Source organism: Bufo bufo, chromosome 2 (assembly GCF_905171765.1).
Source record: "Bufo bufo chromosome 2, aBufBuf1.1, whole genome shotgun sequence".
Taxonomy (NCBI): Eukaryota; Metazoa; Chordata; class Amphibia; order Anura; family Bufonidae; genus Bufo; species Bufo bufo.
In genome coordinates this window covers 219,125,694-219,150,272 of record NC_053390.1, presented here as the reverse complement: position 1 = coordinate 219,150,272, position 24,579 = coordinate 219,125,694, and positions in this window count along the sequence as shown.

Sequence of the window (24,579 nt, the reverse complement as noted above, 5' to 3'; positions counted from 1 at the left end):
TTTCTTTTTATCGCCATATTCTGATCCCCATAACTTTTTTTTTATAGTTATGTCTGTGGAGATGTGTGAGGGCTCATTTTTTGCAGGATGATCTGTAGTTTTTGCTAATACCATTTTGGGATATGTATGACTTTTTGATCACTTTTTAGTCAATTTTTGGAGGAGTTAAAGTAATAAAAAAAAATTGCGAATTGCCCATTTTTATTTTTATTCATTAAGCCATTCCCCTTATGGCCTAGGGGACAGAGGGGTAAAACTTAACATTTAATGTGAGCGAATCTAAAATAGGTGGACACTTGGAGGAGGAGCCTCTGCAACATATACAAACATAACAGCCCTACGGGCCTAGACTGAACAACAAACAATCAGTATGGCAAAAGATGGTAAAAATAAAAGACAGGAACGTTCTCAGCCGGTTGTGGATCAAGAGTTCTCTCAAAGGTTCTTGAGGAAGAGGACGGACCTGTGTAGATGATGCGCCATACTGGAGAAAACAGGCGTTGGTGCCCCTGTATGTAGTAGGGTGGTGGGGTCAGATAACCCTAAACAACCCTAAGTGAGGGGCAGGGGCTAGTACGCCCTACCTATCTATACGGGGAACTTGCCCCGCAAGGAGCGTCCCCGTCCGGATACCTGACCCTGTTGGGGCGGAATCCCTAATAAACCCTAAAGAGGGTGCTCCCTACGTGTCACGTTTCAATTCGTGAAGGAAAATCATCAGGGGAGAATATGGAGATAACAAGACTATGGATGGGGCTTGTATAACCATAAGAAATAGATAGTAAAGGAGGCAGTATAGTGGTCAGTATATGTCAGAAATAATCAGACAAGGGTGTAGGGTCAGTCAGACGTAACTACCCAAATGGCCACAACAAGAACCTCCTGTTTGGGATATAGCTGCACCAGTGGGTGCCAGCTATTCTGGACAGAAAATGACCACAGGATGGTCAGAATCCAGGGGGGCTGTCAGCAGTATTCTTTTAGTCACCGTGGGTCAGTAAAAAAAAAATCACGGGACATGCACTACTTTGACCCGTGATGCGGACCAAGCTCGTCCATTGAAGTCTATGGGTCCGTAAAAATCACTGACACACATCCGTGTTGTGTCCGTTTTTCACTAAAGACTAATAGGAGATTCTTTGGAAATTAATTTTCAGCTGAGCAACGTCAGCGAATTACGGATGACACATGGATGGTAAAAACGGACACACAGACCAACCACGGATCCTTCACGGACAGCTTCACGGATGCTACGCTTTTTTTCACGGACGTGACACTGACACGGAAATGTGAACGAGGCCTGAAATTCAAGGATTTCTCAGGAATGCAGGCAACGATTGGGACAGGGGAAATCTGGCACTGCACTTGTATTACTATGGAGGTATGTGGTGACAGATTCCTTTTAAAGCCGATGACAGACAAGTACTTTCATGCAAAGCTTATCGCGTATAAATTTATTCAAAAACAAGCCTGTTGTTACATCAGTCACATCACTGAAAGATAATATCATGTTCCTTTACATTACCACAATTCATTAATGACAAACAATTTATTAGTTCACATAAAAGATTTTACAAGGGTTTAACGAGCATATTCAGTACAATCATTTAGTTGCCACATGCACTTGCACTACTCAGTTCTCCTCCAACATGAGTCGTTAGTGTTTGAATTGTAAGGATATTCTGCTCATCTAAATGCACCTCTAGACCTGGACCAGACTTATCACAGGGGCTCAGGCTGGATGGTAAATGTGGTGCAGCGGTTTTGTATAATTTTACACCAGCTATTGGTTGGTTAAATGTGAGACAGAATTATATGCCAGAATTGTTTTGCAATTTTGGTGCTAAATATCGCCCATTATGTCAAACCCCATCATTATGTCAAACCCCATTTCCCATTAAAGGGCATCTGTCAGCAGATTGGTACCTTTGAAACTGGCTGACCTGTTACATGTGCGCTTGGCAGCTGAAGACATCTGTGTTGGCCCCATGATCATATGTGCCCGCATTGCTAAGAAAAATGAAGTTTTAATAATATATGCAAGTGAGCCTCTAGGAGCAACGGGGTTGTTGTCATTACACCTAGATGCTCAACTTTCACGGCAACTTTGATTGACTTTAGGAGAAGTCAAGGCCAGGCATGATGACGTTTTCACTGCCTGGCCCTGTCAATCAAAGTGCAGAGGGCATGGCAGTTGCAGAGAGAGCTGAGCCTCTAGGTGTAACAGCAACACCCCCGTTGCTCTTAGAGGCTCATTTGCATATCTAAAAACTTCATTTTTCCAAGCAATGCAGGCACATATGAACATGGGACCAACACAGATACCTTCAGCTGCCATGAGATCATGCAACAGATCAGTCAGTTTCATATGTACCAATCTGCTGACAGATGTCCTTTAAGTTATACCCTTTGTTGGGCTAGGCATAGATAATTTCTCTACACCTAGATGGGACAAATTACACCACATTTTGGCACAAAGTATGCCAGAATGTAGGTGCACTAACATTAATAAATGTGGACCAATGAGTAACTGAAACTGCTTTATACATTTTGCTGTAACTAGAATATCTATAGTCCATTATGGGTTCTGTTATTATGTTTGTTTTTTTAATTCTATATGAATAATTACAAATTGCTCCATGCTGTTGAAATATTTACAACTGAAACATTATTGCTTGGATACATATTACACTTGCGCAATGTTTTACATAAACTTTTGTAGTAGGAACTGCAAAGAGTTAAAACAGTGGGGAAGGGTGGTGCGAACTATATTAAATCTGCCTTCAAAGACCAGAAGGAGTCATACTGAATGTTTTGCTCCTGGATTTTATTAGGACCAAGCAGAGAGAAAAATGCCATGTGACTCTCTTAATTGGAACATCTCCTATGTGTGGCATAAACGGTATTTAATGCATTTCCATGTCTTAGTTTAAACCAAGAAAACACATTTGGGAAATATCACTAGTGCACTATACGAATGGTGTGCAAGTCACCCCTACAGGCGAGGTCAGATTTGGTGTTGCTTTCTGACACTTTTGTAGTTAGAGATTTGTTGTAAGTCAATCATAAATGAATCACACGCAATCCAACCCTGATACATGACTCCTTGTATGTGCTGGAAAAAGTGGCACAAGGGCTACATAAATATAGCATTCAGCCACTGGCATGATAAATGGATAAATCTACCCAGGGCCGGTGCAAGGATTTTTTCCAACACAAGCAAAGCTACATTTTGGTGCCCCCCCCCCACCCCTCCCCTCGCAGCTCACCTGGCCCTAGTCCCGTCTGCAGCAGCTGGCTTTTCCTCTGTGTGGTCCTGGTATCTTCTCTCTGCTTCAGACAATCGCTGGTTTGAGGACCGTATTTTTCGCCCTATAAGACGCACTAACCCAAAGGATGCACCTAGGTTTTAGAGGAGGATAATAAGAATTTTTTTTTCCCATTAAACCTCAGGTCAGACTAGCAATCAGACCCCCAATGTTAATCAGACCTCAGCTCACAGCCCCAATCAGACTCCCAATGTTAATCAGACCTCAGATCAGCCCCCCCAATGCATCAGATCAGCCCCCCATGTCAGCCATCATGCCCCCCATGTCAGCCATCATGCTCCCATGTCAGCCATCAGCCCCCTATGACAGCCATCATGCCCCCATGTCAGCCATCATGCCCCCATGTCAGCCATTAGCCCCCCATGTCAGCCATCAGCCCCCATGACAGCCATCATGCCCCCATATCACATTTCTCCCCCTCCATGTTAGATCACCCCCCTATGTCACATCAGCCCTCCATGTCACATTTCTCCCCCTCCATGTTACATTTCTCCCCCTCCATGTCACATTTCTCCCCCCAAGTCACATTTCTCCCCCTCCATGGCATATCACCCCGTCCTTTTTACATCACCCCCATGACCCCTATTGTGTCACATTTCTCCCCCCCTTCCATGGCACACCACCACCCCCATGGCACGTTTCTCCCCCTCCATGGCACTGCCACTGGCGCTCATCTACCACTCCAGTCGGCAGTCTGGCTGTGTGTGACTCACAGCATGAGTCACCACCAGCTCCCTCCAGTCCCTGCTGCTGCCCGCTGCCGCGAGCCACGCCAGTCACACCCCCTGAACCTGTGACCGGCCGTGCTCACTCACGTGCTGCTCTGTGAGTGAGCTGCCACCAGGGCCGCACACACGCACGCTGCGCAGCTGTGCAGGCTGGGGCAGGCGCCCAGTGAATTGATTTATTACAAAAAAAATAAAAGGTTCATTTTTTTTCGCCCACCCCTTCTCTGCACCGGGTGCGCCCTAAGGCAGCTGCCTGGTCTGCCTTATGGTAGCGCCAGGCCTGAATCTACCATTGGTAAATTTAGCCCATTATATTTTATATAAGAATTTTCTGTTTTATCATATTGTCATAGTTGTTTTTCCATAGTTTATGACTACCAAATGAAATAAATGTGAGCTTGCTTCAGTGGAAGGGTACATCCACATGGTATTACCATGGCCAAATTCAGCAGCAGGTATCTCTGAAATCCGCTTCTGCGATTAAAAACACCCTAAATTGTCTGTTTTTGTTTACTTTTTTGAGGCATCATTGCTGCAGGAATTTCAACAGGTCGTCCATGGCTTTGAAATTTTGCATACATTGACAGTCTGAAAACCTGTAGTGCATGTCAGTCATCGTTTTTCCCAGCATGTAAATGAGAGTTCTGAAAATCGCATTTATGTCCCATGTGGACTTATTCTAAAGGTCTCTTTACATGGGCTGATAATCAGTAGCAAATATTCGTACAAACACTCCTTCCTGATAATCAGGACGTGTAAAGGTGCTGCTGATCATCCAATGAATCATCATTATTGGGAGGTAGATTGTGCTGTATAAACAGCAATCTGCTGCCCAGAAACAATGATTCTCAGATTCACATTAGTGATCCCTCGTCCCCATAAAGTGTGGAAGGTTGTTGCATGTAAATGTAGTATTCACCTCCTGTGATAAACAGGCAATCATTGGTAATGAATGGTTCACTCTCGATTATTGCCTTCTTGGTCAGCCTGTGAAAATGGGCCTTGAAACTCCTATTCCAAGTAGATATGGAAGGCACACGTTGTCTGACTAAAGGAATAAAAAAAAATTAACTAGTCAACAATTACACAGTAACTAAAATTTTAAATAAAACGTGGTCACAGAGCAAGTTCTATTCAGGAAGCCTTCAGACCCTTTCACTTTTTCAAGTTTTTCCCCCATCATTCTGTACTCAATACCCTATAATGACAAAGTGAAAATAGAATGGTCCTAATCTTTGCTAATTTATTTTAAAAAAATTTAAAAAATTGCATTGACATAAATATTCAGGCCCTTTACTCTGGACTTAGTTGAAGCCCCTTTGGCAACGATTAGTAAGGGATTTAATGCCATTCTTCTTTGAAGATCCTCTCTGTCAGGTTAAATGGTGACGATTAGTGGACGGCCATTTTCAGGTCTCAACAGAGATGTTTGATCAGAATCAAGTCAAGGCTCTGGCTAGGCAACTTATTTGCCACAAGCCCCAAAGGAGCAGGATTGGAGGATGGGAGTGGTAGTGGCTCTGGCTATAATAAATATTCACAGTACCAATCATCACACCAATGCTCTCTAGGGCCAGGGGTGTAGCTAAAGGCTCATGGGCCCTGGTGCAAGAGTTCAGCTTGGGCCCCCTTCCCTCAGTGCTTTATGGCAAGGAGCAGGGTTGCACCTAGCCTTTCTTCTGCTTAAGGCAAAAACAGAAATGCCCCCCCCCCCATGCCAAATTCTCAACCTAACCCCTTTCCTTCAGCCCTACTGTTAAAGATATACTTGAAAAACATTACATACAGCTCTACAAAATATACAGGGTAATACAGTGCCACATACCTCTTACATCCAATCATGTCTCTTCTGTTGTATGTAGATATTCTCTTTCCTCCTCTTCTCCATTCGGACCAGAATGCCATGATGATTTCTTTCAGCCATTTCTTGTCTCTGCAGAGTTGGACAAAAAGACATCTTAGTTTCTTACTTTTCAATCATTCTCTAACCTTCTCAACACCCCGATACTGTGGTCACTGTGCTCCCCAATACTATATTGCAGAAAAAGATAACCCCTGAAAATACTAGTACCATGCACAAAGTGCTTCCTTCAATAGTTATTGGCACACAGTGCCTTAAAAATTAACGGTGCCCAGCAAATAGTATCCCTGACACTAAAAGTGTTAACATAGTGTCCCCCAAAAATAATTGTGTTAAGCTGATACTGTGCCAGGCTGCCACCATAGTAGTAGTGCTCCCCAAAGTCCCACCAAAAGAAATAATTATCTTCCAGAGTGCACTAAATGTTAACAGGGCCCCTAATAGTAATAATGCTCCCATTGTGCCCATACTAATAATCATATTCCCTGTAGTCCCCCAGTTGTAATAGTTCTCCTTATAATGTGTGCCAGTAGAATACCCCCTTACAATGTGTGTCAATGCAAAAAATACTCCTCATACCTTTCATATCAGATCCTCAGATCAGACCCCCATATCACATCTCAGATCAGACCCCTATATCACACCTCAAATCAGACCCCCCATATCAGACCTCAAATCAGATCCCCATAACAGATCTTCAGATACAACCCCTAGTAAATATGCCTGTTTGGCTGATATTTCGGATGAAAGCCCAGGGCCAGCAACACTGCAGCAGGGCGTTTCTCCTAGCAACCAGGAGGATGCCCCCTGGAGGAAGGATGGGAAAAGGAGTGTAGCAAAGGTCAGACAGATTATTAGGTGGACAGACAGGGTCATCTGTCACCAAGACCGTGAATGTCGAACAGTGTGTTGTCTTCCGGGTGCTCGGGTTCGGCATATTGCAGGTCGGATTGACAGATTGCTGGGTGGGGCTGGGAAAGACCCGGGAGTCATGGTACACATTTGCACCAATGACAAAGTCAGGGAGAGATGGAAGGTTCTTAAAAATGATTTTAGGAAAATAGAAGAGAACCTCAAGTACAGGACCTCCAAGGTAGTGTTTTCAGAAATACTACCAGTGCCACGAGTGTCACCAGAGAGACAACAGGAGCTTAGGGAGTTAAATAAGTGGCTCAGAAGCTGGTGCAGGAAGGAAGGGTTTGGGTTCATGGAGAACTGGGCCGACTTCTCTGTCGGTTACAGGCTCTACAGTAGGAGGGTGCAACTACCCTGGGGAAAAAAATGGTTAGATGGCTGGAGGAGCTTTTAAACTAGGATCTGGGGGAGGCTGGGGGGTCATACTAATAAGGGGTTAGATAGTGTAGACAGAGAGTGAGATATAGGAGGGGACAGTGGGGATTTAGTGGGGGCTGGGGTTAGTGAGGAAAGTAGAGAGAAGATTGGGCAGAACTATACACTGATGAAAAATAGAGCTACTGGTAACAATAACCTGTTACATACAAACATCAACCAAGGTAACCCAAAAATCCCAGATATTCACTTTACAGGTAATAGTAATTTAAAATATATTTTCACAAATGCGAGAAGTCTAGCTAGCAAAATGGGCGAGCTGGAGGCTATGGTACTAGAAGAACAAATAGATGTAGTTGGTGTGGCTGAGACATGGTTGAACTCTTCACATGACTGGGCTGTAAAGATTGAGGGTTTTAGACTATTTAGGAAAGACAGGGTCAATAGAAAAGGTGGGGGTGTGTGCCTGTATGTGAGGAGTGATCTGAAGACAAGTGTGAAAGAGGCAATTGTAGGTTAGGATAGTGAGGATGTGGAAACCTTATGAGTGGAATTTCAAAGGCATATAAACACTTAGACAATAATACTTGGTGTAATCTATAGACCCCCTAACATCACAGAAGAGATAGAAACTCAACTGTATAACCAAATAGAAGCTGGTACAGTGTTCATAATGGGAGATTTTAACTTCCCAGACATTGACTGGGGTCATGGTTCTGCCTCAACCACAAAGGGGAGAAGATTCCTCAACTTTCTGCAGGAACACTTTATAGGCCAGTTTGTAAAAGCTCCCACTAGAGGCAATGCTCTGTTGGATCTGATAATTTCTAATGATGCAGAGCTTGTTGGAAATGTTACTGTTCGAGACACACTAGGTAATAGTGACCACAATATAATTATATTCCCCCTAAACTATAAGAAGCAAACTCTGTCATGCAGAGCAAAGACAGTGAATTTTAAAAAGGCTAATTTTCCTAGGTTGAGGGCAGCATTTCAGGGCATAGACTTGGAGAAGCTACTGTCACATAATAATACTGAGGATCAATGGGAGAGCTTTAAATCCACATTGAGTAATTGCACTAAAAAATGTATTCCTTTAGGTAACAAGTATAAAAGGCTAAAATTAAACCCCCCATGGCTTACAGCTACTGTAAAAAGGGCAATAAAAGACAAAAAAAAGGCATTAAAAAAAATACAAATCTGAGGGGTCAGCTGTAGCGTTAGAAAATTACAAAGGGCTTAATAAAATCTGTAAAAAGGACTGAGCAGGTAGGTCTCCTAAATAATGGTAATGGGAGGGTAGTCACTGAAGATAAGGAAAAGGCAGAGTTACTAAATGTTTTTTTTAGCTCAGTATATACAAAAGAAGAGAAAGGACCTGATATCTGTAGTGCTGGGGCTGTTAGTACATCCAGTAATATACTCAATTAGCTAACTGTAGATATGGTCCAAGATAAGTTAAATAAGGTAAATGTGAACAAGGCTCCAGGTCCAGAGGGATTATGCAATGAGCAGGATACGGGTACGGGGTATACACACTGACGCTAAATTATGCAATGTCTGGGTTAGGTGTAGATGATAGTCTATGTTTTGTTCGTGACGCCAATTGCAGCGTGCACAGGGTACTATCACAGGGCCCTTCAAAGGTGTTATAACTCACGTCCCAGGTTAGGAATGCCAGAGTGGTGTAATTGCCTATAATGTCTCTGTATGGTGATGATAATGGTGTCAACGGTGTCTCCTACCTGAGTACGGCTGGACTCCTGGCTCACTTGCAATAAATTGAGTGTAGTGATAGGAGGAGTAATAGAGGGATTTTGTAGCAGTAATTGAGATCCAGACCTTTGGTAAAGTTCAAACTCGTCTTTACTGAGGGTAACTTTCATCCAAGCAAGGTACAGCTTTAGTCTTAGGTCCCAGCAGGTTTTCAGCAATGGTTGGCAGGAATTTATCTTCTGCTCAATCTACCTGGAGCTAGCAGGAAAGGACGTCTGCTTTGTTAGCTCTATACTGTGGCAGGAATTTGGCTTCTGCACTTTCTATCTTCTGCTTTGTGGGGACTGACTAGCTGAGGAGGAATATGACTTCTCCTGGGTCTCTGGACTTTACTCACAGTTATCTTCTCACGGTATGCTTTCTTCCTGGAACTGGAGGTTATCTGCTGTTTCATCCAGCTGAGGCTGCAGGGCTCAGGCTGGGGATTTGATCAATGTCTCAGCCGAGACAAGATCCTGGTTTTCTTCCCTATATCTGGGAGCTCCTAACACGCACAGCCTTCCCCAATAGGGGTGGCAGGCACACTGCCTCTAACTTCCTTCTCCACCCAAGCTGCAGGATGTGGGCACAGCCCACTCTGATCACAGAGGGGGAGCTAAGCTGGAATGAACTATTCCAGCTTAGAAATACTAAACTGAAACTAACTCCTTACCAACACATTGCTGCCACCTACTGGTGAACATGGAAATTGCAACATTAAACATTTAACATGGTTTATAATGCACAGTTGTAAAAACATAATGTAAAATCATATCAGATAACAAGGTTAAGGCTCTTAACAGATTGTAGCGGGGTAGAAGAGTGTCGTAACACAACTCTGGGATGTTACATTCCCCCTTACTTTGAGTTAAGCCGCCCTCGGCTTATACTTAGGAGGCGAGGAACCAGCTTTGGGGTACCCAAATAAATACAAAGTGCTGCATGTAGTACATATAAAGACAGACAAAGACAAACATATAACGGCTACACTGAGGTTCCTGCCCGCATGAGTAGGGTGTCCTAAGTAACAGATTCCCTCTCATTATAACTAGTGAACTAAAGGTCTGCACAAAGCAATCACTACTGACTAACTTTTGGAGTATTGTCCATCAATACCAAAGAAAGCATGGGGGTGTCTTTACTCTGTAGTCCCACCATTGTGTAATGAAATGGCCGCAAATGGAAGGGTGGCTTTATCCTGTATTCCCTTCCCTGCACCAAAGTCAAATTATAAGGCTTATAGCACGATCACTATGGTAACTATGGGTAGCTAAAAGTGGCTCTAAGGTTTGAGGCGCTAAACCTTAGGCAAGGGCACAGAAGGGGAGGTATCAGTTTCTCCAGGCACTTCTGGCAATGTCACAGGAGGAGGGTATAGTAATCCCATGAGACTCCTGGAAGACACCTCAGGATGGGAGCAATCCTGAACAAATAACAAACGGGAAGGAGAGGTCAAAAATTCCTCTAACCATTCCCGAAGCAGCGGGGTTAACCGTGTAGTTACTAGACCTGCCAGGACTTACCACTTGGTCCTACCCTGGGTACCTATGGGTATATAACACCGGGTGTAGGCCATTAGTATTAAGCGTCCGCAGAGGCAGTCCGTATAAAGGGGGGAGAGAACAAGAGCTGTAAAGCAAGGCACACAAGAGTAAGGTGCTACATATCTGGCTAAGTGCAAAGGTTAAGTGCATGAGGGTCACATTGCGGCACCTGAAAAAGAATACACACAATGGGCATATAATACTTAAAGGGATTCTGTCACCAAGTTTTAGGTTATAGAGCTGCAGATATGCACGGCTAGATCGCCGCTAGCATGTCTGCAATATACCTGTCCTATAGGGCTGTGTGCTTTTATTTTCTTAAAAAAAGGATTTTAGAGATATGTAAATTAGTCTTGTAAGGTGACCAAGGGGCTGTACGAACCTTTTTGGTGCCCAGCCACGCCCGCCTGTGAAGGAGCCCAGCACCGCCTTTGTCCTCCGAATCTCCTCCTTTCGTCACCGTTAGATAGCCGTAATCTCGCGATGCGCGAGCTCGCACATGCGCAGTGCCAGTATAGTGTTCCTTCCCTGTGCTGGCATCAGCCTCAGGGAAGGAACTGCGCATGCGCGAGCTCGCGCATCGCGAGATTACGGCTATCTATTGATGACGAAAGGAGGAGATTCGGAGGACATACGCGGTGCTGGGCTCCTTCACAGGCGGGCGTGGCTGGGCACCAGGAAGGCTCGTACAGCCCCTTGGTCACCTTACAAGACTAATTTACATATCTCTAAAATCCTTTTTTTTATTTATGAAAGCACACAGCCCTATAGGACAGGTATATTGCGGACATGCTAGCGGCGATCTAGCCGTGCATGTCCGTATCTCTATAGCGTAAAACTTGGTGACAGAATCCCTTTAAACGTTGCATAACCTGTAAACATTTAGGCAAAATTAGTGCAAGAATATGACATAGAGATCACAAAGAGCTCAGGTACACGTTTGAGTCTTTTCTTTGGATGCAAGCTTGTAACGTTGCATAACATAGTGCATTCATTAGTGCAATCAGTAATATCTTATTACGCTCAAATATGACTTGAGTCTCTTTTTTTTTCTTTCTTGAAGTGCTTGACTGTGGACACTTAAGTCCATAAGTCACTTGTAATCCACAGGAACAATAAAGTTAATTGTAATCCAAACAAGGTGGCGGGTAATTGCCACAGTGGGTAGTTTTCCTCACAGGAAAGTCTGGAAATCTTCCTCCTGGGTCCCATATTTGAGGACGCAAAAATTCTTCTTTAAACTGTATGATATCCTCATCACTGTGACGGCTAGCGCTGGTGCTCTCTGCAGTTGTAACTCCAGCAGAAGCAGAACTTGGAATTGCAGGATCACCTTTCTCTGGAGAATCCTCTGTAAGCCTTGGCCTTTTCCTGGTAGGTGACAGGTTCTCAGGACAGCAATAAAGGATAGACCCTTGGTCTTTCATAGCAAGAAGCTCTGGATTCTGTGGTGGTTCCGGAGTGCATGGAGCAGTATCAGTGGATTCCTCCTTATCCTCACACACCTCAGGGCAGTGCTCCTGTTTAATGGAATATGGCGAATTAACCCTTGAAGTGCTGGTGCGCACGTTTTAGCGCTTTAAGTCAATAAAGTCAATTTTTGGGATTTTGGCACAATTTGTAGGCCTTGTAGCAGGGATAGGCACACAATTCGATCCTGTTGAGGCACACAATTCGATCCGATCCTGTTATGGCAGGGATAGGCACACAATTCGATCCAATCCTGTGACGCCAAAAATGCAATGAGCAGGATACGGGGTATACACACTGACGCTCAGGGCCGATCCTAGGGTCACAGGCGCCTGGGTGCAGAAATATTTCTGGCGCCCCCACATGGGCATGGTTATCTTACTAACTCCTCCCCTTTACAATGTTTCTATGGCAACAACTTCAGCCCCCAACTTCAGCCCCACCAATTTGCTTTGACAATAACTTAGTCAACGGCTTTGACAAGTCAAAATAAATGTCATGTGCCAGTAGCCAGAGCCCCCCCATATCATGTGCCAGTAGCCAGAGCCCCCCATATCATGTGCCAGTAGCCCCCCTTATGTGCCAGTAGCCCCCCTATGTGCCAGTAGCCCCCCTTATCATGTGCCAGTAGACCCCCTTATCATGTGCCAGTAGCCCCCTTATCATGTGCCAGTAGCCCCCCTTATCATGTGCCAGTAGCCCCCCATATCATGTGCCAGTAGCCAGAGCCCCCCCCCTTATCATGTGCCAGTAGCCAGAGCCCCCCCCCATATCATGTGCCAGTAGCCAGATCCCCCCATTATCATGTGCCAGTAGCCAGAGTGCCCCCATATCATGTGCCAGTAGCCAGAGTGCCCCCATATCATGTGCCAGTAGCCCCCCATATCATGTGCCAGTAGCCCCCCTTATCATGTGCCAGTAGCCCCCCATATCATGTGCCAGTAGCCAGAGCCCCCCCCTTATCATGTGCCAGTAGCCAGAGCCCCCCCCCATATCATGTGCCAGTAGCCAGATCCCCCCCATTATCATGTGCCAGTAGCCAGAGTGCCCCCATATCATGTGCCAGTAGCCAGAGTGCCCCCATATCATGTGCCAGTAGCCCCCCATATCATGTGCCAGTAGCCCCCCTTATCATGTGCCAGCCCAGTAGTCCCCCCCTTATCATGTGCCAGCCCAGTAGTCCCCCCTTATCATGTGCCAGCCCAGTAGTCCCCCCTTATCATGTGCCAGTAGCCTCCCATATCATGTGCCAGTAGCCAGAGCCCCCCCCTTATCATGTGCCAGTAGCCAGAGCCCCCCCCATATCATGTGCCAGTAGCCAGATCCCCCCCATTATCATGTGCCAGTAGCCAGAGTGCCCCCATATCATGTGCCAGTAGCCAGAGTGCCCCCATATCATGTGCCAGTAGCCCCCCATATCATGTGCCAGTAGCCCCCCTTATCATGTGCCAGCCCAGTAGTCCCCCCTTATCATGTGCCAGCCCAGTAGTCCCCCCTTATCATGTGCCAGCCCAGTAGTCCCCCCTTATCATGTGCCAGCCCAGTAGCCCCCCTTATCATGTGCCAGCCCAGTAGTCCCCCCTTATCATGTGCCAGCCCAGTAGTCCCCCCTTATCATGTGCCAGCCCAGTAGTCCCCCCTTATCATGTGCCAGCCCAGTAGCCCCCCTTATCATGTGCCAGCCCAGCCCAGTAGTCCCCCCTTATGTGCCAGCCCAGTAGCCCCCCTTATGTGCCAGCCCAGTAGCCCCCCTTATCATGTGCCAGCCCAGTATTGTACCTATATAAAAAAATAAAAAAAAATAATACACTTATACTTACCTCCAGCAATGCGATGCGATGCAGGCCGCCTCTTCCGTCTGTGTCCCTCGCTATACGGCTCAGGCGACGCGATGACGTCATCGCGCCGCCTGCACCGGCCTCTGATAGGCTGCCAGCACTAAGCCGGCAGCCTATCAGAGGAACAGGAGGGGACACACCTCTCCCTCCTCTGCCGCAGCACAGGCATCTGTATTGCCGTCCTGAGGACGGCAATACAGATGACTATGGAGATGAGCGCTTCCGCAATGGAGGCGCTCATCTCCTGCTCTGCCCTGCCGTTGGCCGCGGCTGCCCCCACTTGTCACCAGGGCCGCGGCCTTGCGGCACTCAGGCTTGCCGGCCCACCGGGAAATTTCCCGCTATCCCGGCAGGCCAGTCCGGCCCTGCGCTCGGCGCCTTTCGGGTGACAGCGCTGGGGTGCGGGGCACCCACTGCACCCCGTGTAGGATCGGCCCTGCTGACGCTAAATTATGCAATGTCTGGGTCAGGTGTAGATGATAGTATATGTTTTTTTCGTGACGCCAATTGCAGCGTGCGCAGGGTACTATCACAGGGCCCTTCAAAGGTGTTATAACTCACGTCCCAGGTTAGGAATGCCAGAGTGGTGTAATTGCCTATAATGTCTCTGTATGGTGATGATAATGGTGTCAACGGTGTCTCTTACCTGGGTACGGCTGGACACCTTGCTCCTGGCTCACTTGCAATAAATTGAATGTAGTGATAGGAGGAGTAATAGAGTGATTTTGCAGCAGTAATTGAGATCCATACCTTTGGTAAAGTTTAAACTCATCTTTACTGAAGGTAACTTTCATCCAAGCAAGGTACAGCTTTAGTCTTAGGTCCCAGCAGGTTTTCAGCAATGGTTGGCAGGAATTTATCTTCTGCTCTATCAACCTGGAGCTTGCAGGAAAGAACGTCTGCTTTGTTAGCTTTATACTGTGGCAGGAATTTGGCTTCTGCACTTTCTATTTTCTGCTTTGTGGGGACTGACTAGCTGAGGCGGAATAGGACTTCTCCTGGGTCTCTGGACTTTACTCACAGTTATCTTCTCAGGGTATGCTTTCTTCCTTGAACTGGAGGTTGTCTGCTGTTTCATCCAGCTGAGGCTGCAGGGCTCAGGCTGGGGATTTGATCAATGAATCAGCCGAGACAAGATCCTGGTTTTCTTCCCCATATCCGGGAGCTCCTAACACGCACAGCCTTCCCCAACAGGGGTGGCTGGCACACTGCCTCTAACTTCCTCCTCCACCCAAGCTGCAGGATGTGGGCACAGAAATACTAAACTGAAACTAACTCCTTACCAACACATTGCTGCCACCTGCTGGTGAACATGGAAATTGCAACATTAAACATTTAATATGGTTTATAATGCACAGTTGTGAAGACATAATGTAAAATCATATCAAATGACAAGGTTAAGGCTCTTAACAGATTGTAGCGGGGTAGAAGAGTGTCGTAACACAACTCTGGGGTGTTACAATTACACCCAAGAGTGCTTAAAGAGCTCAGTTTAGTCATTTCTGTGCCCCTGTTTATAATTTTTTAAGTTTCTCTAGGTACTGGTACAGTGCCAAGTAATTGGCGCAAGGCAAATGTGGTGCCCATATTCAAAAAAGGATCTAGGTCCTCCACAGGTAATTATAGACCAATTAGTTTAACTTCTGTTGTGGGAAAAATGTTTGAAGGACTCTTAAGGGACTATATACAGGAGCATGTGACTGCAAATAATATTATAAGTGATAACCAGCATGGGTTTACCAAAGGACAGAAGTTGTCAGACTAACCTGATTTGTTTTAATGAGCAGGTGAGTAGTAGCCTGGACTGTGGCTGTGGCTGTGGATGTAGTGTTTCTGGATTTTGCAAAGGCTTTTGATACTGTCCCTCATAGAAGTTTAATAGGTAAAGTAAGGTCTATAGGCTTGGAAAGTATAGTTTGTAATTGGATTGAAAACTGTCTGAAGGACCGTGTCCAGAAAGTTGTGGTCAATGATTCCTATTCAGAATGGTCCCGGGTTATAAGTGGTGTACCCCAAGGTTCAGTGCTGGGCCCTCTATTATTTAATCTATTTATTAATCATATTGAGGACGGGATTAATAGCACCATTTCTATTTTTGCAGATGACACTAAGCTATGTAGTACTGTACAGTCTAGGAAGATGTCCATAAACTACAAGCTGACTTGAACATGCTGAGTGATTGGGCATTAACTTGGCAAATGAGGTTCAGTGTGGATAAATGTAAAGTTATGCATCTTGACAGTAATAATCTCTGTGCTTCATATGTCCTAGGTGATGTAACACTGGGAGAGTCACTTATAGAGAAGGATATGGGTGTCCTTGTAGATGGTAGATTAAATAACAGCATACAATGTCAATCAGCTGCTTCTAAGGCCACCAGGATATTGTCATGCATTAAACGAGGCATGGACTCGTGGGGCAGGGATGTAATAATATTACCACTTTACAAAGCCTTGGTGCGGCCTCATCTGGAATATGCAGTTCATTTCTGGGCACCAGTCCATAGAAAGGACGCACTGCAGCTGGAAAAAGTACAGAGGAGAGCGACTAAACTGATCAGGGGCATGGAGGGTTTTAGTTATGAAAAAAGATTAAAAGAATTGAATTTATTTAGTCTTGAGAAGAGACGTGTAAGGGGGGACATGATAAACCTATACAAATATATAAATAGGCAATACAAAAATACAGTGAAAAACTGTTCCATGTAAAATGCCCTCAAAAGAAAGGGGGCACTGCCTCCGACTGGAGAAGAAAAAGTTCAGTCTCCAGAAGCGTCAAAGCTTCTTTACTGTAAGAACTGTGAATCTGTGGAAAAGACTTCCTCAGGACGTGGTCACAGCAGGAACAGTGGACAGTTTTAAAAAGGGTTTAGATGAATTCTTAAAAGTAAACGTGTAGAAATCTGAGTCTCACTTCCTTCTGGATTCGCATCCCCACCTATCCCTTGGTTGAACTTGATAGACTTATGTCTTTTTTCAACCGTATCAACTATGTAACTATATATCAAACCTCAAATCAGACCCCCATATCAGATCCCTAGATCAGACCCCCATATCGGACCCCCATACAAGATCCTCAGATAAGATCTCCATATCAGATCCTCCAATCAATACTCCATATCAGATCTTCAAATAAGACTCCCATATCAGATCCTCAGACCCCCATATCAAGCCTCAGATGAGACCCTTATCAGAACTCCATGTTAGACAGCCCATATGAGACCTCAGATAAGACCCCCTTTAGACTTCCATATTAGATCCTCAGATCAGACCCAAAATAAATAAACTTACCTCTCCTGCTCTGCTGCTTCTATCCAAGTCCGGCGTTCCCTCCTTAAGTCACTACTCACAGTCTGTCACGCCCATGTTTATGGTCGTGACTCCTGATCCGCATGCTGTTGCCTGCGGTTTGGTTTTATTGTCAACCACATGGTGAGGGCTGCTTGTATGTTGCCTCACGTGTGGTTGCCGCTGGCAACATGATTGTACTTGGCAGTATAGCAGCCTGAGCTGTTGCTAGGCAGCTTGCTGTCAAGTGCATGCGGTTACACCTGGTTGGGTGTGTGTGTGTGTGTATGTATGCACTTTCTATGTCTGGTGTGCACAAGGTTTATGTATGTGTGCACTGTGACACTTCCCTTCACTTGTGGCTGCCCGTGGCAACGTGTGGTATTGTGTACATGTGGTGGCAGTGTCTCGGCCTTCTGGCTGACTCCCAGGACATGGTTGCCACGCATGTCGTTGCCTGCGGTAACAGCTGCAGCGTAATTGTTTATTGTACACTTCCCCTTTATGTGGCTTTTCCCTTGCCTGGTGTAGGAAGGGTTAACTCCCTTCTTAGTGTGTGAACACTGGGTGTCTGTGTGTGGGTGTGGCCACTTGGGGCTATTTAGCTCCTGCTGGATGCCAGATTCTGAGGGGTACTTCAGCCATGGTTAGCTGATGTCATCCTCCTGGTTTATACCATCTGCCAGTGAGGGCCACCCTTGTGGTCATAAACTTTATGTCTGATGTTATGAAGATGTTTCTTTGGTCTCTGTGTTTATTGCAGCTATGGTTTCCTGTGTTCCTGTGTGATGTGTGGGGTGTGCTGTGTCCGTTAGTATTGTTGTGGACAGCAGCACTTGTACATGGGTTCCAGGTTGTGTGTCTGTGGCAGGTAGGTGGTGTTACTAGTTGCATTTACCTGCCATTGCCATAAGCTGTTTATGTTCCCCTTTCTTTGCAGCTTGGCCAGTGAGACTCCTGTTCGTCTGGATCTAGGAGGAACAGGTCGTCTTACCCTGCTCCTAGTTCAGGGCCACCCTGAGGGCTAGTAGGGACCCCAAGGTTCCGAAGTATGAGCCCTCCTACCATCAGGGTCGGCTCATACAGCTAGGAGTCAGGGTCAGAATTAGGGACGTATTAGGAGGTGACCAGCTCCCTGATTCCTGTCCTGGCGACCACCATCTTCAGTCATCGCACGGCTGAGGGTTTTCCCCAGCCTCAGCCGTGACACAGTCTTCTCCGGGCCTGCTCTGCACTGTGACCTGACTGCGTACAACTTCAGGTCATAGTGAACACACCACGTCCTGACGCTGTACACAGTCAGGACAATGCATGGTGGGGCTGGAGAAGATCAGGGAGGATCGGTGAGTACAGTGCGTCACTCACAGCCCGCCCCTGTCTTGCGAACTAGTGAGCGCTTCCATGATTCACTTCATTTTTTAATTTTAATTTTAATTTTTTACACTTTTTTTTTTCTTTATTGTTTTAATAATATTACAACATCGGAAATGTCAAACTTTTTCTATTTTTACATAGTAAATAATACAATTATACAATTTAATAATACCCACCCAGTTTGTCCCAATGCCTGCTGGTCACCTGGCGGGGGAAGAAGAAGAAGAAAAAGGAAAGAAAAAAAACCTCCCGCAATCCGCTCCACCGTCCAGCAATCTCCATCCCTCCCCAGACCTCCCCTGGACCTTTCATTTCAACCATTCCTGCCATAATCTAGTAAATCTAGTTATATTGCTTATCGATGTCAGATGGAATCTCTCACTGACGATCGAGATTCTGGCCAAATTCTCCCATTATTTGATTGTAGGTAGCACCCCACTACACCAACGACCAATAATACATTTCCTGGCAAAGAACAAAAGTTTGGTTGCTATTGCTCGGTGATTTAAATTATCTATCCCATCCATTACCCCCAGAATACATATTTCAAACTCTGCCGGAACTCTAAACCCATGGTATACCTCTATCCATTCACTTACAGTCCCCCAAAATTCTTGGATCTCTCTGCGTGACCAAAGTATGTGAACATCATCAGCGCCTGTCTGTCCACATTTTTTACAGCAAAACTCTTCAGATTTATTAAATTTTATCAAGTCCTTGGGGGAATAATATAATCGATATAGTATGTTATATTGGGTAACCCTATGATAAAAATTACGTGAGACACCATTTTTTGCCAGTATCGCCTTTACCCAAAACACTAGTATTCACTTTATAAGACGCATTATATCTTATAAAGTGAAAAATACTGTAATTGGTTGGAGGTGGGCCACTGGCAAGGGTGGCCCTGTGGGCCTCCCTGGCTCAGGACCCCGCTATAACTATGCTACTGGCTAGAGCAGTGATAGGAGGGTGTACCCTTTCTGCCCTCAGGGCTCACCCAGATGTGGGGTCTCCTGTCTGTTGGTACTTGGGGTGCCTTTGGTGTTATGAGTGTTGTGTGGGTGCAAAGCAGGAGATGTAGCTGCAGTAACATAGTAACATAGTACATAAGGCCGAAAAAATACATTTGTCCATCCAGTTCGGCCTGTTATCCTGCAAGTTGATCTAGAGGAAGGCAAAAAAAAAACCTGTGAGGTAGAAGCCAATTTTCCCCACTTTAGGGGAATAAAAAATTCCTTCCCGACTCCAATCAGGCAATCAGAATAACTCCCTGGATCAACGACCCCTCTCTAGTAGCTATAGCCTGTAATATATTACGCTCCAGAAATACATCCAGGCCCCTCTTGAATTCCTTTATTGTACTCACCATCACCACCTCCTCAGGCAGAGAGTTCCATAGTCTCACTGCTCTTACCGTAAAGAATCCTCTTCTATGTTTGTGTACAAACCTTCTTTCCTCCAGACGCAGAGGATGTCCCCTCGTCACAGTGACAGTCCTGGGGATAAATAGATGATGGGAGAGATCTCTGTACTGACCCCTCATATATTTATACATATTAATTAGATCTCCCCTCAGTCGTCTTTTTTCTAAAGTGAATAACCCTAATTTTGATAATCTTTCAGGGTACTGTAGTTGCCCCATTCCAGTTATTACTTTAGTTGCCCTCCTCTGGACCAGAACTGTACATAGTCGTCGTATAATGCTTGAGTCAGTAACCAAGCCATTTGTCAAAAATAAACGTCTCTCTTTACTAAAGAACTGAAGTTGTAGTACATCCAATGTTATCAAAACACAGTTCCAAATAATTGTCAGTGCAAATCTTTCCAGATAGCAATGTATGGATATAGGCCAGGATTGGGGTTGTAGTGCTCATTGCTCTCTATCTCCCCAAAGTCTCTCTCTGCAGAATCTAAGACTGCCAATATTTCTTTTGCAATGGTGGCTGTAATCCCAGTGTAGGAATACACGTTTGAGATACGGTTGGCCAGGACCGTGTCTATTGGTGAAGGGTGTTTTTAATAATGTCCTTCCCAGGATAATAAGTCTTTATCAGCCTTAAATAGCAAATACCTCACTGACTCACTCCATCTTTGGCCATGCAAATTCTGGACCTTCTAGTTCTTTCCTTTCTCTTTTCCTGCAGTACTGTGCAGCAGAGATGGCTTTCTCTCTGTGGATCTCTCAAAGATAGTAGTTCAGACCTAGTACTCTGAGTAGTGAGCACATGTAGCTTCTCACACTTCCTCAGCTAGCTCTAGAATACTCACACTGAGCTAGGGGCCCACACCTAACTTCTTAGAAGGGCTGAGTCAGGATTATTAGCCCCGACAGATCCATACAGAACTATACTGTGTATATTACAAAGCATTAAACAACATCACATAACAAGAACAGTTTGCAAGTATCCTGTTATGGAGTACTGCACATTCACACTTTCTGTGTTGTCTTGGCTGTGTGCTTAGCCCACTCTGAGGCCTAGAGCACTCTGGATCGTGTTTCCATAAAGAATATCTCTGTATTTTGCTCCATTAGACTTTCCCTCAACCCTGACTAATCTCCCCGTCCTTAACACTGAAAATCACTCCCACAACATGATGCTGACAACACCATACTTCAATATAGTGATAGTATTGGGCAGGTGGTAAACTGTGCCTGGTTTCCTCCATACATGAAACTTAGAATTGAGGCCAAAAAGTTCAATCTAGAGAATATTGTTTCTCACATTCTACGAGTCCTTTAGGTGATTTTTTTCTTTTGCAAACTCTTGGCGGGCTTTCATTTGCCTGTTACTGAGTAGAGGCTTCTTTTTGGCTACTCTGCCATAAAGCACAGGTAGAATGCTGCAGGGATGGTTGACCTTCTAGAACAGGGGTAGGCAACCTCCGGCACTCCAGCTGTTGAGAAACTACAACTCCCAGCATGCAAACTTGTTCTGCTCTTCTTAGAACTCACATTGAAATGAATGGAGCATGCTGGGAATTGTAGTTTCACAACAGCTGGAGTGCCGAAGGTTGCTGATCCCTGTTCTAGAAGTTTCTCACATCTGCATAGTTTATCTTTCTTAATTCATTTTTTTTTCAATTTTAGATTAATGGGGGAAAACTTTATTTTTTTATTTTAGCACAAGGCTGCAACATTACAAAATGTGAAAAAGTGATGGATCTGAAGACTTTCTGAATGCGTTCTATTTTCTATAGGTAAGAAAATAATTTACAAAGAGGAAGACGCATAATCTGCAATTTTTGCCTCTTCTGTCATCATCGATAGTTAGTATTACCTTCTAGTGTTAGCACGTTGGCCTTGTTGAAAATCGTAGAAATCCAGGAAACGTTGCTGACTACTGTCTACAGTAACTTAAAAGGAATCTGTCACTACAATTTTGGACTTGCTATAATACAGTATATGAGTAGTACTGTACATAAGAAGTCCCCCCACTGCTCTGTCAGAGTTTAAACGTACAGTGAAATATATTGTTAGGACTGCATTGTGTGTGCACGAGTCCTCTCCATTATGTGGGAACAGCACAGCAGTCTGGACTGTGTATTTCAGCACAGCTTTGAGCAATGACAGCAGAGGAATGGTGGGCAGTAGAAAAATAAAAAAAAATTGCAATCTGGACTCCTTATCTGCAGTACTATTCATGTATTGCTGCAGATAATAGTCTAGAATTGTGGTGACAGATTCCCTTTAATGCTCCTGAACCTCAATGCAAAATATTTACCAGGGTGCCCCACCTACCATGTGCCATTTATAATGCTGGTGCCCTGTAGCAGAGATGTATTTGAGCCCCATCAGAAACCAGGACCCAGGTATGCCTGCTACTTCTGAACCCCTTGTATCCCTAGTGAAGAATTTATAGGATAGAGAGATTAAAAATCGTGTTTAGAATTACACATTTTTGTGCTTGCGAAAACTATGTTAATACATTTCATGCAATTAGGCTTAAAACAAAGATATTTTATTAGTCTATGTCCTTTTCCAGGAGCCAAACTCTCTTCTGCTGGACATGGAAAAGACGAACTTCTATGCAGCCTGGAGCCATAATACTCATTGACATATAATCCCTTCCTCCAATTAGTTACCAATAATATGAACTATTTAACGTCCACATTGTATTGTGCGATGACAATACAATGTCCTCCTGCCACCACAGTGATTTATGGTACAAAAATGGAAGAAAACTGTCACCGTCACAGTTAACACAATTCCTCAAAGTAATTGCTACCAGATGCACAGATAGAAAGACCCTTCTGTGCTCCAGGCTATATTAGTGAAGGAAAATACAAGCTTAGAAAATGTTGTTTCTTTCCAATTTTCCATCTGCAAGTTTCAAAGTAAAAGTGAAAGGCAGGCCTAAAAAATCTAGTATGATACTACCAACAGAACTCTGAAAGAGTAGTCTAAGTCAAGATTAGAGATAAGTTAATGTCCTGAAATTAGTTTTCGGTCTATCGATTCAGCCATTAGATTTCCAAATCGAAAATGTCCCAATTGCCCTGGAAAGTTGTGTATGACACACTGAGGTCTCCTGGGACTGTAGCCAAGGCTCTTTGACATTACTAATGTATTGGAGTTAAAGTGTCAGCATGGCTATAAGCAAACAGATGATAGCTGGTGGTAACAACAAAATGCTTGATTAAAAACACACTGCACTGTGGATTTATGCTTTTAAAAAAAAATAAAAAAATGTCCAAAAATGATCCCTTTTCGAAGGCAGATACTTGATGGTATTTATACATGGTGGTAATATGAGAAGCTATGTCATTTTAACAAGCGAGTCCAAAATTATTCCTTTTTGGAGAGTAACAATAGGTTGGTGTGGTTTTTGGAAGCAGTGTTAGGTTTGTTTTACTGCCCAGGGTAGGGTACACAGCAGCAGCACAGTATGGAAAATGATGGAAAAGGCAGGAGATGTGTGGCTATGTGGGGCGATCAGCAGGGGCGTAGCTATAGGGGAAGCAGCTGCTTTTGGGCCTAAAAGTCACAAGAGGCCCCCCCAGGAGGTGGACTAAAATATTTTATTGCCAGGCCCTCCTCAACAGTATTATACAATGACATTACAGTGCCTTGCAAAAATATTCACCCCCTTGACTTTTTTTCGTATTTTGGTGCCTCACAACCTGGAATTAAGATAGATTGTTTGAGGATTTTCATAATTTAATTTACAGAACATGCCCACAACTTTTTTTTTTTTTTTTTTTTTATTGTGAAGCAAACAACAAATAAGACAAAATAACAGAAAAATTAAATGTGCATAACTATTCACCCCCTAAAGTCAATACTTTGTAGAGCCACCTTTTGCGGCAATCACAGCTCCAAGTCGCTTTGGATAAGTCTCTATGAGCTTGCCACATCTTACCACTGTGATTTTTGCCATTCCTCCTTTCAAAACAGCTCCAGCTCCTTCAAGTTGGATAGTTTGCGCTTGTGAACAGCAATCTTTAAGTCTGACCACAGATTTTCTATTGGATTGAGATCTGGGCTTTGACTAGGCCATTCCAACACATATACATGTTTCCCCTCAAACCAGTCAAGGGTTGCTTTAGCAATGTGTTTGGGGTCATTGTCCTGCTGGAAGGTGAGCCTTCGTCCTAGCCTCAAATCACGCACAGAGTGGTACAGGTTTTGCTCAAGAATATCCCTGTATTTAGCACCATCCATCTTTGCCTCAACTCTGACCAGTTTCCCAGTCCCATCCCCACAGCATGATGCTGCCACCAGCATGTTTCACTGTGGGGATGGTGTTCTTTGGGTGATGTGATGTGTTGGGTTTGCGCCAGACATAGCGTTTTCTTTGATGGCCGAAAAGTTCAATTTTAGTCTCATCAGACCACCTTCTTCCATACATTTTGGGAGTCTCCCACATGCCTTTTTGTTTTTTGCTGAAAGTAATGGCTTTCTTCTGGCCACTCTGCCATAAAGCCCAATTCTATGGAGCGTACGGCTTATTGTCGTTCTATGTACAGATACTCAAGTCTCTGCTGTGGAACTCAGCAGCTCCTCCAGGGTTACCTTAGGTCTCTGTGCTGCCTCTTTGATTAATGACCTCCTTGCCCGGACCGTGAGTTTTGGTGGGCAGCCGTCTCTTGGCAGGTTTGC